Source organism: Panthera onca, chromosome C2 (assembly GCF_046562875.1).
Source record: "Panthera onca isolate mPanOnc1 chromosome C2, mPanOnc1 haplotype 2, whole genome shotgun sequence".
In the NCBI taxonomy this organism is placed as follows: Eukaryota; Metazoa; Chordata; class Mammalia; order Carnivora; family Felidae; genus Panthera; species Panthera onca.
The window spans coordinates 136583178-136599821 of NC_138347.1; the positions used below are offsets into that span (position 1 = coordinate 136583178).

Sequence of the window (16644 nt, forward strand, 5' to 3'; positions counted from 1 at the left end):
TTTGAACACCTTCGTGGGTGGTGTGAGGGAGACAAGAGAGAGGAGGGTTATTGTGTAGATCGATTTTCTTTTCTTTTTTTTTTTTTTAATTTTTTTTAACGTTTATTTATTTTTGAGACAGAGAGAGACAGAGCGTGAACGGGGGAGGGTCAGAGAGAGGGAGACACAGAATCCGAAACAGGCTCCAGGCTTTGAGCTGTCAGCACAGAGCCCGACGCGGGGCTTGAACTCACGGACCGTGAGATCATGACCTGAGCCGAAGTCAGCCGCTCAACCGACTGAGCCACCCAGGCGCCCCAAGATTTTCACTATCACTAACAGAATCATTGCTGTCTATTGCCTCAGTGGAATCTGTATTGTATATGCTCACACTGATGTTGACTACAGTACAGTATTAATACTATTGCAATATACTGTATTTAATGTAACTGACAATAAGGCAGCAGAGGAAAGGGCCTATATCTGCAGGCAGCCTGACCTAGAATGAAGCGAAGCATTCCTAAGCTTACTTTTGTATAGAAAAGCAAGACTGTCCATAGGTGCTTTGAAGTGACAAAAAATACACTAGTGCCAATTGAAGGCACCTTCCAACATTCTGAGAAATCACTGATCTCTGCCAAACACCACAGCCTGAGACTGAGCTTCTGAGCCTGGGAGATGATCACCCACAATCCTGCAGCGAGAGAGAGAGAGAAGAACCATTGGCTCAGTTGTGATCACATGACATTCAGCATCGCATACTACTGGCATTGCAAGACATCACTCATTTATCAAGTTAAAATTTACTAGAAATGTTTGCTTGTCTTAAGGAACACTCGCAGAACAAGTTACTTGCAATTCAAGGTTTTACTGTAAGTACATATCTATCTGTAATTACTTTAAATGTAAATGGACTGAATTTTTCAATCAAAAATCATATAGCCATCTAGTGGCTGAAAGGATTAAAAAAACAAGACTCATCAATATGCTGCCTGCAAGAGACCCACTTCAGATGTAAGGACACACACAGACTGAAAGTAAAGGGATGAAAAAAGATGTTTTATGCAAATAGAAACCAAAAGAAAACTGGGATAATGATATCTATATCATATAAAATAGATTTTAAAACCAACACTATAATAAAAGACAAAGAGGGGTGCCTGGCTTCCTCAGTCAGTAGAGCATACAACTCTTAATCTTGGGATCTTGAATTCAAGCCCCACATTAAGGGTAGAGATTACTTACATAGATAGATAGGTAGATTAGATAGATAGATAGATAGATAGATAGATAGATAGATAGATAAAGACAAAGATGAGCATTACATAATGACAAAGGGGTAAATCAAGCAAGAAGATACAAGATTTGTAAATATTTATGTACCCAACATAACATAGAAACATCTAAATATGTAAAGCAAATATTAACAGACCTAATGGAAGAAATTGCAGCACTGCAGTAATAGTACAGAACTTTAATAACCCCCTTACATCAATGAATAGATTATCTAGACAGAAAATCAATAAGGAAACATCAGTCTTAAATGACATGTTAGAGCAGATGGACTGAACAGACACTTACAGACGATTTCGTTCAAAAAAAAAAAAACAGAATATGCATTCTTCTCAAGTGTACATGTAATACTCTCCAGGATATATCACATGTTAGGTCACAAAACAAGTCTCAATAACTCTAAAATGACTGAGATCATACCAAGAATCTTTTCTGACCACAGCAGTATGAAACTGAAAGGCAACCTACTGAATGAAGGAACATGTTTACAAATCATAAATCCAATAAGGGGTTAGTAACTAAAATATATAAAGAACTTCTACAACTCAATAACACAAACCAAACAATTGATTAAAAAATGGGCAGAGGATGGGCACCTGCGTGGTTCAGTCGGTTAAACATCCAACTACAACTGAGGTCATTATCTCACAGTTCATGAGTTTGAGCCCCACATCAGGCTCTGCACTGTCAGCTCAGAGCCTGGAGCCTGCTTCTGATTCTGTGTCTCCCTCTCTCTCTGCCTCTCCCCTGCTCTCAATCTCTCTCTCTCTATCTCTCTCTCTCTCATAAACATTTAAAAAATTGTTTAATGGGCAGAGGATGTGAATAAACATTTTTCCAAAGTGCAGACGGCCAAAAGACACATGAAAGGATGTGCAACATCATTAATCATCAGGAAAATGCAAATAAAAACCACAACATGATATCACCTCACACCAGTCTGAATGACTACTACCAAAAAGACAAGAAATAACAAGTGCTGGCAAGGATGTGGAAGAAAGGGAAGCTTCATACATTGTTGATGGGATTGTAAATTGCTGCAGCCACTATGGAAAACAGTATGGAGGTTTCTAAAAAACAAACAAACAAACAAAAACAAAAACAAAAACAAAAGTAGAGGGGCACCTGGGTAGCTCAGTCAGTTAAGCGTCCAACTTTGGCTCAGGTCATGATCTCACGGTATGTGAGTTTGACCCTTGCGTCAGGCTCTGTGCTGACAGCTCAGAGCCTGGATCCTGCTTCTAGTTTTCCCTCTCTCTATGCCCCTCTCCTGTTCATGCCCTGTCTCTCTCAAAAATAAATAAACATTACAAAATTTTTTTTAAAAAGTAGAACTACCATATGATCTAGCAATTCCACTTCTGGGTATTTATCTGAAGGAATTGAAAACACTAATTTGGAAAGGTATATGCACCTTTATGTTCACTGCAGCATTATTCAAAACAGCCAAGATATAGAAACAACCTAAGTGTCTGTTGATGGATGAATGGATAAAGACGTGACGGCATGGATGGACCTTGAGAATACTATGTTGAGTAAAATACCATGTGATTTCATGTATATGTGGAATCTAAAAAACAAAACAAAAAGAAAAGAAAAGAAAACCAAACTCATGGATGCAGAGAACAAATTTGATGGTTATGGGTGGGAGGGTTTGAGGAGTGGGAAAATGGAAGAAGGGGGTAGGAGATATAAACTTTCAGTCATAAAATAAGTCTTTGGGGATAGAATGTACAACATGGTGACTATTGTCAATAACATTATATTGCATGTTATGTAACCATGTAGTGGCAGGAGGAAACTATACTCATTGTGGTGATCATTTCAGTATATACAAATACAGAATCATTATGTTGTATATCCCAAACTAATATATTGTCATATGTCAATTATACCTTAATAAAAAAAAGTTAATGAAAATAGTGAGGTACATCTCCATATGGCTCCTAACAAAGATTTTGTGGTGGATTTGAAATCTTCTAATGCTGTAACAAATTAACTTTGTTATGTTTAAAATATACTTTTTTGGGGGGCACCTGGCTGGCTCAGTCAGTTAAGCATCTGACTTTGGCTCAAGTCACGATCTCCTGGTTCGTGAGTTGAAGCCCTGCAGTGGGCTCTATGCTGACAGCTCAGAGCCTAGAGCCTGCTTCGGATTCTGTGTCTCCCTTTCTCTCTGCCCCTCCGCTGCTCATGCTCTGTCTGCCTCACTCTCAAAAAGAAACATTAAAAAAAACTTTAATGCATTTTTCAGACTTGTGATCTGTCTTATTGGTTGTTGATGACAAGCAAAATTAAACACAACACTAATGTTTATGTTAGAAATGATATCAGAAATAGTCATGTTATTATAGCCATTCAGAAGTTGATAAAGATGGTTAGTTTTGGAATCGTAAAAAGACACAGAACATTCTATCTTTGAGTATTTTTGGATAAACTGACATAGGAAACTACAACAGACTTTGTGAAAGACCCCACACTTATTCACATTAATTTTACAGAATTTAGCATTCATGCAATTAGGTTAAATTTATTACTGTAGAGGGATGGGTCCATTTTCCAAACGTGATCTAAACTCTCCTTTCACTCATCAGAACCAAGGAAATAGGGATCTTTCACAAGTTTCCAGGAGAGGAAAATCACCCCAGTGAGGTTGGAGGGACAGGCTTCAGTGAGGAAAAATCCCTGGACCATAAATTTGTAGATACTTGAATCAAGCGCTACATTTCACCTCAGGAAATGCTTCCAAAACATTGATTTCTCATTGGTAAAATGACAGGGTTACATTCACTTACCTCTAAAATCTCTACTTCTGTTCACGAGGAAAAGATGAAAATCAGAGACATCTCCTCTGATAGATTTTCAGTCTCACCTCCAAATAGCTCATCTCACCACAGCATGAGCAGCTGAAAGACAAAGCCAGGAGGAAATCTAGGCATGCAGGATGCCTCCTCTGTTCTGGCTAATAACTGAGGATACAGAAGGGAATGGGTGTGATGTCTTAAAAATATAGATGGGAGTTACTGAAGGCCAGAATAAGCGATGTGGTGTGAACAGATTTGTTGCTTTCAATATTCAAAAAATAAGGAAAGGGAACAAGAGAAAGAACTTGGTCCATGAATGAGAAAAGTATTCATTGTAACTAGATTCAGGGATGTCATTAACTCCTATGGTACTATCTAGACTTCCTTTCACCATTTCTGGGATTTTCTTCTCTGTGTGTCTCATTCATTCTATTCGACCATATCTGGATCTTGTCCTTTTGGTAGAGTAAGAGGAGAACATGGCACAGACAAATGCAGGCATATGGCATCCCAACTTAGCATTCTGGAAGGAAAGGTGGAGCTTCTCTTTCCTGTCAAGAGAGAGCTTTTCTCTCTCCAATTAAAAATTCATAGAAGGATTCTTACTGACCTTCCTTAGCTCATGTGCCTTAGAGGTGTGACAAGGCAGATGGGGTGCCGTGGATGGCCAGACTTAGTATAGCCCCAATTCTTTGTGGCCAGGAGGTGCAGGATAATGTTACTGGTGGCTCCTCCAGGATTACAGTAAAAGGAAGAATTCACCAAAGAATAAAGAGAAGAAATGAAAGGAGTCCTGGACAAATGAAAATAAGAAACATTCAATTGTCCACAGGACAGAAGAGTTCAGGAATTGTATAGAGAAAGAGTCCCAGTGCCCTGAGCACCCCTCAGTGTGCATCTTTGAGAGCTTCTTTTTTTCTGTGGAGGCTTTTGTGTTAAGGCAGAGAGAATGCAGATGGGAATCTGAAGATCTGAATTTGCTCCTAGCTCTGACAATGAGGGATCTTGCAGAAATCCTCCAAACTTTCTGAGTCTTGTTCACAATTTGAGTGTTAGCCAAGTTGACTTTAAAGATCTTTTCTATCATAAACATTCCATGAGTCTTTGATTTAGCCTGATATTCATTGCAAAGAAAATGTGTATGTGTCTGCACCCCAATGTTTATAGCAGCACTATCAACAATAGCCAAAGTACGGAAAGAGCCCAAATGTCCACCGATGGATGAATGGATAAAGAAGATGTGGTGTATAAATACAATGGAGTATTACTTGGCAATCAAAAAGAATGAAACCTTGCCATTTGCAACTACATGGATGGAACTAGAGGGTATTATGCTAAGCAAAATTTGTCAGTCAGAGAAAGACAAATATCATATGACTTCACTCATATGAGGACTTACAAGATACAAAACAGATGAACATACGGGAAAGGAAGCAAAAATAATATAAAAACAGGGAGGGGGACAAAACATAAGAGACTCTGAAATATGGAGAACGAACAGGGGGTTACTGGAGAGGTTGTGGGAGGAGGGATGGGCTAAATGGGTAAGGGGCACTAAGGAATCTACTCCTGAGATCATTGTTGCACTATATGCTAAATAACTTGGATATAAATTAAAAAATAAATAAATTATTTAAAAAATTTGAAAAAAATGTGTATGTATCAAATAGACCTCATTCCACAATCACCTTCTTATTGTTCTACATGTAGGTGTGCCTCCTTTTTAATTGATACAGGCATAGAATTGGTGGTAGTTGTGGTAAGAGTAGTGATGGCTCTTAGCATTTACTAAAAGTTTGCTAAGCACCAAGCATTATGCTAGGCATTTAAAAACATTTTTCCAATTCTTACATTTCTGCCAAGTGAATAGTACTATTTCTACTACTGTTTTGCCGTTGATAATACTAATTATCAGAGCAGTTAAATAATTGGCAAATATAACATAGCTGCTATAAGATACATATCCATATTCTTCCTTTATCTAGTCTGTTGTCCTGCTATAGTGCCAGGGAGTCATATCTAAATGATAGAAGGCAGTTCTCTATTGTTAATAACCTGCTTTTTAAACAAGGTAACATGAGTATCTTCCTATGTCAATAAACGTAGTTATATCATTTCAAAGGCTAGATTCTTAGCATTTAAGTATTTTAAAATTAATCAATCACTGATTTTTAGACATATTTTTTTGTAAATTTTCACTATTATAAGTGGTACTGAAATGAAGATCTTACTCATTAAAATTTTTTCTTTGGATACCTTTCAATCATTTCTTTAGATTGAAGTCCAAAATTTAAAATCACTGTATCAAAGGTCGTGTACTTTAGACATACATTTAGATATAATTTAGATATACATATCTCCTCCAAAACAAAAACAAAAACAAAACAACAACAACAACAACAAAAAAGACTGTGCCAATGTAAACTCCCATAAATAATGTATAAGAGTATCTATTCACCCACATCCATACCAACAGTGGGTACTCAGATTATTTGTACTAGATGCCAATTTTGAGTGTTTTTTGTATCTTAATTTTTATTGTATTACTATGATTATCATGAAGCTATTGGTTTTTTCATATGCTTATAGGATTTTTCTATTATTTTTTATGAATTGCTAGTTCATATCCTTAACCCAAGTGTCATAAACCTTAAAAAGTTACCTTTTTTTCATATTCGCATTACAAACTGAAACAGTCCAAGGGATTTTTAAATTTAAATTGTAGTTAACATACAGTGAAATATTGGTTTCAGGAGTAGAATTCAGTGATTCATCACTTTCATACAACACCCAGGGCTCATTGCAACAAGTGCCCTCCTTGGTATCCATTATTTATCTAGCACATCTCCCACCCTCCTCTCTCCATCAACCCATAGTTTGTTCTTTATCATTAAGACTCTCTTGTGGTTTGTTTCCCTCTCTTCTCTTACCGCCTCTTCCCTTCTGTTCATCTGTTGTTTCTTAAATTCTACATATGGGTTAAATCATATGTAAATCTTAAATCTACATATGGTATTTGTGTTTCTCTGATTGATTTATTTTGCTTAGCATAAATACATTCTAGCTTCACCCATGTCATTGCAAATGGCAAGATTTCATTCTTTTTGATGGCTGAGTAACATTCCATCACACACACACACACACACACACACACACACACACACAGACACACACACACACCACATATTCTTTATCCATTCATCAGGCAATGGACAGTTGGGCTCTCTCCATAATTTGGCTATTATTGGTAATGCTGCTATACAAACAGTGGGGTGCATGTGCCCCCTTTGAATCTGTATTTTTATATCCTTTGAGTAAATACCTAATAGTGCAATTGCTATATCATAGGGTAGTTCTATTTTTAGTTTCTTGAAGAACTTCCATAGTGTTCTTCAGAGTGGTTGCATTCCCACCAACCGTGCAAGAGGGTTCCCCTTTCTCTGCATTCTCACCAACACCTGTTGTCTCTTGTGTTGTTAATTTTAGCCATTCTGATAGGTATGAGGTGGTATCTCATCATGATTTTTATTTGTATTTCCCTGATGATGAGTGATGCTGAGCATCTTTTTATGTGTCTGTTAGCTATCTGGATGTCTTCTTTGGAAAAGTGTCTATTCATGTCTTCTGCCCACTTCTTAACTGGGTTATTTGTTTTTTGGGTGTTGAATTTGATAAGTTGTTTATGGATTTTGGGTACTAACCCTTTATCAGATATGTTGTTTGCAAATATCTTCTCCCATTACATAGGTTGCCTTTTAGTTTTGTTAATTTTTCCCTCCACAGTGCAGAAGCTTTTTATTTCGATAAAGTCCCAATATTTCACGTTTGCTTTTATTTCCCTTGTCAAAGGCATTTTTTAAAGGTGAGCTATAATTTTACTGTTGAAATCACTGGATACTGCATTAACATAAGAACAAACTATTCTGGGTGCCTTTGAATATTTCTAATTTTCCAAAGATTAAAGAAGAATGGGATAGTTGATAAGAGATACACAAACTACAATTATATAAAGTATAAGCACAGAGGAGGGGTGAGAAAAGTCTAATTTAGAATATGTTTTAGATGCTATTGGGGCACCTCCATATCATATTTACTGGGTCCTGGGTGCTGACAGTGTTGACTATTAAGAGCTCACAAATGCCCCTTACTCAACAGAGTTACCCTCTGTTGATGGCAGTCACAGGAAATATTCACTAACCCCCAAGACAGCCGATAGTCAATGACTAATCAATATAGGGGTACAAAAGACTGGCTGGCCCCACCAACATTGTGGAGGGAAAACTTTGTAGTATGTTTAATGCTCTAGAGGCACCTACCCCACCACCAGTGGACTAGGCCAAGGCAAACTTTTCCTAAGATAACAACCTTGCTTTCTCTTTTTCTGTCCTGCTTTCCTCACTCACTTAAAGTTTCCACCTAAAAAATCAAGTGCACCTAAATCCCTGCCTTGGGCTCTGCTTCTCAGAAACCCAATCTAAGATAGCAGGAGTTAGCAAAATTTCATAGAGGAGATGACTTTTCAGTTGAACCTTGTTATATGGCTGGGCATCTAATGTTCAATGGGTAGAAAAGGATATGGGCATTTTATGTAGATAGAATAAGCAAAAGAAGGCACGAGACATACTTGGGGAACATCAAGTGTCTTCATGCGGCTAGAGTATATGAAACTTGAAGGGTTAGGGATACATATAGTCCTTACACATAAAAAGACTTAAAACACCAGTTAGGAGGCTAATGCAGTAGCCTCATTTAGGGCTGATAAGTGCCCAGGCTTCAGAAATAACAGCCAGAATCCAAACCCTTAACAACACTTCAATAATTGACACCGAATCTTGGGAAATTATGTAGATTAGGTAAAGGTAGACTAAATGTGGTTAAATCTGTTTTCATAGGACACAGAAAGAGACTACAGGGTCAGATTTCAATTTAAAAACATTCTAACCTGGAGCAAAACCACATTATTCATCACTGGAACTTAACCAAATGACTAGTCAAGAAGAGAAAGCATAAAATGAAAATAAGGAAGGAAAAGAACCTGCCAACTCAGCAAGACTTGACAGGTGTTCAAGAATTTAGGCTAATTAATTGACCACATGGTTGATAAATTAAGACAGTATCCTTGTTTGGAACAAAGTATACTTACTCCCCAATTTGTCAGGGGTGGTGATGAGGAGAAACAGGAAGAGGTAATTGAAGTTGAGATAAAAAAAATCATGAAAAGCACTAGGAAAAGGAAAAAAATAAAGAGTAATAAGCAAACAGGAAGTGCAGCAATTTACATAACCATCCCACAGCAGAGTAACACATGGGTCTAAGACCTGGGTGTCTCATAGGACTGGCAAAAATTGCAAGACCTTCAAGTTTTTTAAAGAGAATTATTTGAAAATGATGATGAAAGATAGAAGTTAATGGACTAAAGTTATATTCACCACCTACCACATCCTAAGCAAATACTCTCTGAAACAAACTCTACTTTCAGGAGCTAAAAATATTCATATTTTCCAAGGAAAGGTTATTACCTTGATAACACAAATACCCTCTAATAGGCTTACTGAAATACTCTAGTAATGGGTAGGAAGGAACATCTAGCCTAGGAAGCACGGAACAAAGAAAATCTGACTTCCTTTGAATGTCTTAACACTCCTTCAGCCTCTACAGCTCATCCAAAACAGTAAAAATCCTACCATTTTAGTTTTCTCAAAGTAAAATAGTGCAAGGGAAAATGAAAACCTTAATGAATCTTAAACCTGGGTGCTCACTCTGTTTCTATCACTATAACCAGCTATACAACCCTGAAAAAGTCATAACCTTTCTAGACCTTGTTTTCTTTCCTGCAAAATAAAAGAACTTCGCAAGAGGTTAAATCCAACTCTACAATGCTATCCCTCTACTCTGAAGTCTGAAGCAATCATTATTAGACACTAAAATGACAAAGTAGAATGGCTCAGTTTATATCTCATAGTAGTCAGTTCTATTGATGGCTGTGTCAACTAGTTTGACTTACAAGTATTTCATACAAACATAGTTTCTATTGCTACTGAATAGCACTTCTTTCCTTCTGGATCTGACTTGACACTAGTCTCATTGATGATGGATCATTAATTTTTTTCTGCAATTATTAAATAACCAGTCAACTCCTAAGGTTATGTGATCTAGTTGAAAGAGCAAGGTATTGTGGAGCTGAGGCCCTGAAATCCAATTCTTGCCTTAATGCTATTGGATTGCATGGACGTTGGGAAATTCATTTAACTCTGAATGGAAAGCAACTGTAATTTATTTGTCTTCATCATAATATTATCAGGGTCAAATGACATATAAGACAGAACCATTTGAAAGTGCTATATGTTGGTAAACTTGAATCTCAGGCCACAAATTGAGATTTGCCAAGATATAACTATTTCTACAGTTGAATTTAATTTCCATTTTGAACTTTCATTCTTCTGGATATGAAAAATTAACATCAGTCAATTCAGGTCCTTTTCTATTTCTTCTACATTTGTGCCCTTGGTCCCAGAAGGGCTGCATAATGCCAAGGCATTGGGGTGGTCTTCATTGTCACTTGGGCCTCTGACACCTGCCACGACTGCCCCCAACTGGTCTCTGATTGACAGTTACTCCAGGTCACTGCTGCATCTTCCATAACTGCAAAGCCACTCCACGTCTGGCAAAACTTTCAATGGAGGAAGAAAACAGTAACCAGAGAGGTAAAAGAACTAACATAAAGATGTGTTATGGAAGCAAACGGAGGAGAAAACACCAACAGCAATGGTGGTCAGAGGCTTTAAGTAACTCAGACAAATCTGAGAGTAAAGGAAGAACAAAATGGAGCTACAAAAAACTTTTGCAAGAACAGTTTCTGTTGAGTGGTAGATACACAACTCTAACTGCAGAAGTAGAGTAGGAATACTAGTAGTGAATATGACAATTTTTTACTTTTTTTCTAAAAAAAAATACAATTGCAATTATCTTCCCTTTGGAATAGTATGAGAGTTTTACTCGAAAGTTTTAATTGAGAATGCAGTCATTTGAGTACATGAAAGGATATAACTTCATATGGGTCAGCAAGACCTGACCACAAGAATGATTAAAATTCAAGATTATTAAATGTTGTCTCCCTAAGTAAGATAAAATATTTAAGCCCATAATAATTAGGCCACCACTTCTCTGAACTAGTCTTGGGAGTAAAGAGTCAATGAAAATGAAATACCTTCTTCTGCTGTAACAAGCTCAGCCAATAAATGGCCAGTAAGCAATGAAACAGGCACCACTGCTGATGGATGGGGTGGATGAGGGAGGGGAGAATATAGAGTGGAATTGCTCTGGTTGCCACAACTGTCTATTTTGCATGATTCCATAAAGCCAACCTGATTCCTTTTCAATTTAAAGAGTACTATGTATAATTAAGTCAACCACATAGGAGTGATCATTATCAGAGCATTCAATGCCAGTTACATCCACCTTGCAGAAATGCCCAGATTATGAGAATATCGCACCCTAAATTATACTCCTACAAGACTGTGAAATGGAGGGAGGTATGAGCAAGTATCACCATGACTTTTTTTTTCCTTCCATCTTGACCCACCAATCTCAATAAATTCACATTTTTTAAGTTTCAAACATTTATAATAGAACACTGTATGTTAATTATACTTCAATAAAAAAAAATAAAGTTTCAAACATTTAATGCTAAGAGTATTCAATTCAGTTGAACAATGGAGTACATTAAGAAAAACTTTGGTAAGTTAATTTTTTTCCCCTTAATTCTCCTGCCTACCTCAGATAAGCCACCCAGAATAGGAGGGGGGAAGATCTGTTTTAGCAACTATGTCAAATTGGCTCAGTTGTAGACTCACAGAACAAATAGAGCTCAAATATGTTTACATGCTATCTAGTATGTAACAGTAAAAGGTAAAATGAGCTCAGGAGCATTGTGTGTCTTACTCAAGCTATCATAATAAGTGAAGGAGAGCCAGGAATAGAACCCAAATTTTCTACCATTAAGGCCAATGGTCAACAAATATTTACTGAGTGCTTAGTCTATGCTAGACAACATCCTAGCCCCTGAGGATCAAGAGCTGAAAAATATAACCTGGGATATAGAAAACAAATTGATAATTGGCACAACTGCTTACGATGGCAACAAAAAATACGAAATGGATTAGAACTCGATATTGTTAAGATGTCAATTCTCTCACATTGGCCTATAAATTCATTATAATCCCAATGAAAACCATAGCAAGATTTTTGGTAGATATTAACAAGATGATTATACAACACGTATGGAAAGGTAAAATACTAGAATAGGCACAACCATTTTTTAAAAGAAGCATGAAGTTGAGAGATTCACATTATCTGATTTCAAGTCCCAATATAAAGCTGTGCCATTTGCAAAAGCATACATAGACCAAGAGAGCAGAATAGACAGTCTATATACCTTCAAAACTATGACCAATTGATTTTTTAACAATGCAAGGCAATTCCATGGAGAAAGAATAGCCTTTCAACATATGGTACTGAAGCAATTCAATATTCATAAAAAAGAATCTTTGATCCATACCTTGTACTATATATGAAAAGTGACTGAAAATGGGTCAAAGACATACATATAAAACCCAAAGCTCTAAAACTTCTAGAAGAAAACAGAAAAAAATCTTTGTGACCATGAATAAGATAATCATTCATAGATAAAATACCAAAAGTACAATCAATAAGTGAAAATATTGATAAATTATACTTCATCAAAATCAAAAGCTTTTGCTCTGTAAAAGATATTATTAAGAGAATGAAAAGACAAACCACGGACTGGGAGAAACTATTTACAAAATAAATCTGATAAAGATCCTCTACCCAGAATATTTTTAAAAATCTAACAACTCAACAATAAGAAAATAAACATCCTAATTAAAAGTGAACAAATGTCTAAAGCTGGAGAATATACAGAGAAACTGGATCACTCGCATCACTGGTGGGAATGCAAAATGGCACCACACTCTGGAAAATGGTTTGGCAGTTTCTTTTGAAACTAAACATGCACTTACCATACAACTCAGCAATCCTATTCCTGGACACTCTGAGGAAAATAAAACTTACGTTCGTACAAAAACATATACGTTGAAGTTTATAGTAGCTTTATTCATAGTAGCTAAAACCTGGAAACAACCCTAAATGCGCTTCAGTGAGTGAGTGGATAAACAAAGTACACTACATCCATTTCACAGAATATCACTCATTAATAAACAGGAATGAGGGGCACCTGGGTGGTTCAGTCAGTTGAACAGCTGACTCTTAGTTTCAGCTCAGTCATGATCTCATGGTTCATAGGATGGAGCCCGGCATCGGGCTCTGCACTGACAGCACGGGAGCCTGCTTGGGATTCTTTCTCTCTCTCTCTGCTTCTCTTTCTCTCTCTCAAAATAAATAAATAAACTTTACTTTAAAAAAAAATAAAATAAACATGAGTGAGCTATTGATACATGCAACCACTTTGGTGGAGCTCAATGGAATTATGCTGAGTAAAAAAGGCCAATTTCATGATTCCATTTATATTACCTATTGATATACATAACAACTTGGTGGAACTCAAGAGAATTATGCTGAGTGGGAAAAAAAGCCAATATTTTTCCCACCAGGCTCTCAGGCAGGAAAATGAAGAATTTTGTCTATGGAATTTGAACAGACCAAAGGAGAGAACCAAGGATATTGATATGATGGATTTCTTAACAAACTTCCACCCTGATCATCCTCTATTGAAGTTCACAGTCAACAATTTCTACAAAAGTTCTCACAGCTTCTAAATTGGATTTTTTATCCCTGACTCTTAAATAAGAGTTGGCAAACAAGGATTGCCAGCCATCTGAAGAAAGATTCTAATCCAAAAGATAAGAACTGAAACAAATAAATAGGAAACAACAAGACTGATGGGTGAAGAAACTTTTCACCCATATATGCACACACCAATATACTCAGAGACATAAAAGAATATATTGCACTCATGGAATAAGAGCAGGATGCTATAAACAAAAAGGAACATTCCAGGAATAAGAAAGAAAGCATAGAGATATAAAACATGACAGCAGAAATAAAGAAGTCAAGAGAAGGGTTGGAAGATAAGGTCAGGGATATATGTAATGTGTGTGTGAGAGAGAAAAAAAAATGAAGAAATAGAAAATAGGGGAGAAAAGAGAAGAAATTAAAGGATCAATCCATCCAACAGGTCCAAAAAAAAAAAAAAAAAAAAAAAGTTTAGAGAAAATGGAGAGCAGGAAACCATCAATGAAATAATTCCAGTAGAACATAGACATATCTCTACTAGAGCAGTTTCATAAAATACTCTCAAAGGAAAAAAACTCCTAGGGCAAGAATTTGTGAAAAATAAGCACATCCCAAATAAACACAAGATGTCTTTTGAGTGCATTGAGATTGACAAAACCTCCTTTATCATTTCTTGAAAGTGCACTGTCATTGTTATCAACGCCCGGTCACAAGGACAGGGACATTCACAACTTCTTTCTTTTCTTTATCGATCTTTTATTTTCATTTTATTTTTGTTTGGGGTTTTAACCACAATTTAATTTAAAAGAACTGAACGTGCTGTAGCAGTGAGATCCAAAAATTGATTGTGGCATTTTATTTTATAGCAAAGGTCTATGTTTAGGGAAGAAAAGGCACCACCCAGCTTTCACCTTGAGAATATACATCAGGCTGACTATAGTTTCTGTTCCCTTTGGAGAGCTTATGCCACTGTCCATTCTGAAAAGACATCTTTTCAGTTTTTGATACTCAGAACTCATACAATGACTCTGAACATACCTGTTGGCAGTTCTTTGCTGTTCTGATGTGACTACACGGGGACAACAATGGGTAGATGCCATTGCCATTTCAGCATTTTCCCACCTCCCCCAGCCCCCCTGCTCCCGTTCAGATGGCCTCATCAAAAGAGACAGGGACGTTATCATGATGCAGGGATGTCAGTTAGCATAAAAGGCCAGGGGCTCAGTAAGGTGGATCTTGAAATTGTCTTCATTTTATCACTAAAATAACATTTAAGTCTGATTTTTTTGGAACAAATTGTTCATATGCAGCCAAGAGTCTATTCTTTCTTATGCCCTTAGTTTCCTTCAACAAATATTCTCAGAAAATACAAGCACATTTTCTTACTGTTTGAAGAGGCAATGTTGTACAGAGAGCAAAACCCAAGAAAACCAGCTAAATTGATGGTGGCTCTAGATTTAATGTGATGGATTCATGTCACTCTCCCTCTTCAAAATCCTTTGTGTTCAATTCCATTTGCTTTTTTATCATCCCACTTCCTGTACTTCCTGTCCTCAGTCCATGTCCAAAGTACAATTTTTGTGGAATGTTTCTTTTTGATATTAATTCACAGATGCAATAAATATGTAATCATCAAAAAATTGATTTTCTATATTGTATAGGTCATACACTGTGCTAGGAATTCAAATTGGAAATGTTAATCAAAAAAGTAGTGCTGGGGGGGCGCCTGGGTGGCGCAGTCGGTTAAGCGTCCGACTTCAGCCAGGTCACGATCTCGCGGTCCGTGAGTTCGAGCCCCGCGTCAGGCTCTGGGCTGATGGCTCGGAGCCTGGAGCCTGTTTCCGATTCTGTGTCTCCCTCTCTCTCTGCCCCTCCCCCGTTCATGCTCTGTCTCTCTCTGTCCCAAAAATAAAAAAAAATTAAAAAAAAAATTAAAAAAAAAAAAAAACGTCAAAAAAGTAGTGCCGGGGCACATGGGTGGCTTAGTCAGTTAAGTGTCCAACTTCAGTTCAGGTCATGATCTCAAGGGCCTTGAGTTCGAGCCCATGCTGATAGCTCTAGAGCCTGGAGCCTGCTTTGGATCCTTTATCTCTCTGTCCCTCCTCAGCTCACATTCTCTGTCTCTCTCTCAAAATAAATACACATTTTAAAAAAGTAGTCTTTGTGAGGTTTAGAAAGTAATGTGGATTAAAACTTGATACTCCTATATCATTGCTAAATCTTCCTCCCTTTGTCCCTTCATCACTTTCTTCTGTATCATACATATTCACTGCCCATCGTCATCTCCTGTCACATGTACACAGGACATAGATCAGTATCATTTTACTTGATGGAGTTAGTAATCAGTAACACAGAAGCTGTCAAAATGCTAAAAATAAATGTAAAAGTTCCCCATTCACGGTCAACAACATTGAAAAGAAAATAAAAGATTTAGAATCACAAAACCAATCAAAGCATTTATTTTAAGCACCCACGTTGTCTATCATATTAGATGTGACTAGAATTAAGAAAAAGGTATGCCAGACACCTGTCCAAACTCCTTAGCACTAGTGTTTCCCCAGGTCCTACCAGTTAGGGAGTAACAAAGAGTCGTATTTATAGAAACACAGTCGTTTTCTAATTCTTCCCTCACCTATTATTGAATATCTTCCAGATCCTCTTAAAGGCCTCCTCCAAGAACTCCTGCATGTCCCCTAGAGATGCCCCACCAGTATTGAAAAGCAAGGCCTCTCAGCTACAACTTCCTCCTCTTTTGCTCTGGCTTTAGCTCTGGCTCCATGTGGCACTATCAGCAAGC

At 37.1% G+C, this 16644-nt stretch overlaps 1 protein-coding gene across 11 annotated transcripts in view; it reads right to left on the bottom strand.

Moving 5' to 3' along the window:
• Positions 1-16644, bottom strand: part of LOC144612792 (uncharacterized) — a 240230-nt gene that overhangs the window by 106920 nt on the left and 116666 nt on the right. The window lies entirely within an intron of this gene.